This window comes from Oncorhynchus nerka, linkage group LG4 (genome assembly GCF_034236695.1).
Source record: "Oncorhynchus nerka isolate Pitt River linkage group LG4, Oner_Uvic_2.0, whole genome shotgun sequence".
Classification (NCBI taxonomy): Eukaryota; Metazoa; Chordata; class Actinopteri; order Salmoniformes; family Salmonidae; genus Oncorhynchus; species Oncorhynchus nerka.
This window is the reverse complement of record NC_088399.1, coordinates 21,935,818-21,938,768: the sequence shown is the minus strand read 5'-3', so window position 1 is coordinate 21,938,768 and position 2,951 is coordinate 21,935,818. Positions and strand designations below refer to the sequence as shown.

The following is a 2,951-nucleotide window of genomic DNA, read 5'->3' as shown; positions in this document are numbered from 1 at the left end:
TGAGTGGAAGACAGCCTTCAACATGGCCAGTGGCCACTGAGTATCTGGTCATGCCCTTTGACCTCACCAATGCCCCTGCTGTGTTCCAGGCTCTGGTGAATGCTGTTCTCCATGACATGTTAAACTGATTCGTCTGCCTCCACATTGATGACATCCTCGTCTTCTCTCGCTCCCCTCAAGAACACCTGTTCCACGTCCGGCAGGTCCTTCAAAGCCTTCTGGAAAATCAGCTCTTTGTGAAGGCGGAGAAATTATAGTTTCATCTCTCCACCATCCCCTTTCTGGGTTACATTATCTCTGCTGGGAGTGTCCAGATGGATGCCAGGATGGTGAGAGCAGTGATGCATTGGCCTCAGCTTATGTCATGGGTGCAGCTGCAACGTTTCCTGGGGTTCACCAATTTCTATCGCCGCTTTATCTGGGGTTACAGCACCCTGGCATCCCTGTCAGCACTCACCTCACCCAAGGTTCCGTTCACGTGGTCCCCAGCTGCTGACCGGATGTGCCGGGACCTCAAACATCGCTTCACCACAGCTCCCATCTCGGTTCATCCGGACCCATCTTGTCAGTTCGTGGTGGAGGCCGATGCTTCAGACGTCGGAGTGGGGGCTGTCCTGTCCCAGCATTCTGCCCTTGACCTCCGATACATTTCTGCACCTTCTTCGCCCATCGCGTCAACGCCATGGAAAGGAACTACGATGTGGGGAATCGGGAGCTTCTTGTGGTTTAGATGGCGTTGGAGGAATGGAACCAATCCCCGGGGGGGTTCTGACAACCGGATGTTCATTCCCGACACCGTCCGCTCCGCTCTTCTGGACTCTGGCCTTTTGCGCCCGTCAGACCCTGGCCTTTGTGCGACAGCGCTTTTGGTGGCCTACCATGGTCCCGGACGTGTCCTCATTCGTCGCCGCTTTCAACATCTCAATGGTCATTATCCCCTCTGCTGTTCGTCTTTTGTTGATCATACCCTTCGTATACACCCCACCTTTCATGTGTCCCGTGTCTTCCATTTCTAGGCCCAAACCTCCTCCGTGTGTTGTTGATGGCCATCCGGCGTACAGGGTGAGATGCCTCCTAAGGGTTCAACCACGGGGTAGCGGTTTCAAGTACCTGGTTGACTGTGAGGGGCCCGGAAGAGAGGCACTGGGTCCCTGCTAGAGACATCCTGGACCCAGCCCTCATCACCGACTTCCACCGCTGGCACCCCGGTCAACCAGGTATGCGGGGGGGGGGGGGGGGGGGGGTACTGTTACGCCCTGATCTGTTTCACCTGTATTTGTGCTTGTCTCCACCCCCTCCAGGTGTCGCCCTTCTTCCCCATTATCCCGTGTACTTATACCTGTGATTTCTGTTGCCTGTTTCTGTTGCCTGTGATTTCTGTTGCCAGTCTGTCTTGTTTGTCAAGCTTACCAGCATTTGTCCTGTCAGCTCCTGTTTTTACCCAAGCCTCTCTTTTCTCGCCCTCCTGGTTTTTGACCTTTGCCTGTCCTGACCCTGAACCCGCCTGCCTGACCACTCTGCCTGCCACAGACCCTAAGCCTGCCTGCCATCCAGTACCTTTGCTTCTGTTGCTATAATTAACATTATTACTTCTACACATTCTGCATCTGGGTCTTACTTTATCCTGATATAATCAGTCTATTCCCTCTCTATCTATACTTGTAGCCCAGCCAGACTGTTCTCCATAGTGGATTGGAGAGTGGCCTCTCTCGCTCTCTCTCTCTCTGGTTGGCTGGAGGAGAGAAGTGAAATGGTACATCACCTCTGGTCAATAATAATACTCTCCTTGAGAAACTCCACAGCCTGTTGGAGCTCATTCAGCACCTTCTCTCTCTCCTGGACTCTCTGCTGGAGTTTCTGCTGACTCATCCACAGCTGACTCTGTGGAGGAACACTCTTCATTGAGCTATCAAGTTTTGTGTCCAATAGTTCACTTGTCACCATAGCACACAGTTGATTGACTGATTATAGTTCTTACTGTACATGAGATGTATCACAGAGACTGAACGTTGGACTCAAAAGAGTGATAATGGAGTTTGACTTTAGAAGAAGCTGATCAATTTGGATAATTTATGATAATCATATTTCTTCTGCTGTGGGTCGATTTCATTTCAATAACTATGTTTCTTGATCTCTCCTATTCAAACAGCCGTCCTACTGTTTAACAGAGTCACCAACCAGTTGTTCTGGTCTAACCTGTTTCTCTGTCCTCTATGCTGCAGCTGACATTGTATCATATGGCCATTATGTTCATCCATCACACACAATAGACGTATACACTGTTGATCCGTCGACAGTTTGTCACGATGAGATCTGTAGCTGTATGGTGGCTTTGACCAGCTTGTGTTTCTTTAGTCCAGGAACATCATAGTGAGGCTGGAGGTGAGTCTCACAGTAAGACACCAGACATGCCAGACAGGACATGAAGGCTTTCTGGTCCCAGTGCAGAAATCACATGCCACATCTCCAGGTCCAACATAGCACAGAGCAGGTGGAGCATCCTGGAGTCCTGTCTTTGCAGTGTCTCCAACACTTCAGCCAACATGTTATTTTTCCTCAGAGTAGGCCTTGGAGTGAAGGGCTGCTTGCACTGAGGACAGCTGTAGATGCCCTGATCATCCTGATCCCAGTAGCCCTCAACACAGCTTCTGCAGTAACTGTGTCCACAGGGAATAGCCACCGGCTCCTTCAGTAGTTCCGGACAGACAGAACTGGTCCTGGTCCAGCAGAACTCCCCGCAGAGACATTTGGACTGTTGTTGTTCACTCTCACACAGACAGATGACACAGAGACAGAGATCAGTTTTGTTTCCTCAGAAGAAAGTTTGTGGGAGGGGGAGAGAGAAAAATATAACTAGAGAGGGAGAAAGTGCGAGAGTGTGTGTGTATGTGTGTGTGTGTGTGTGTGTGTGTGTGTGTGCGTCTGCTTCTGTCTGTTCTCAAACATTAGAA

The 2,951-nt window shown here is 50.5% G+C and overlaps 1 pseudogene; it reads right to left on the bottom strand.

Moving 5' to 3' along the window:
* Nucleotides 1–1,758: 1,758 nt before the first annotated feature.
* On the bottom strand, nt 1,759–2,747 carry LOC115117221 (E3 ubiquitin/ISG15 ligase TRIM25-like; annotated as a pseudogene).
* Between the last annotated feature and the right edge of the window lie 204 nt (nt 2,748–2,951).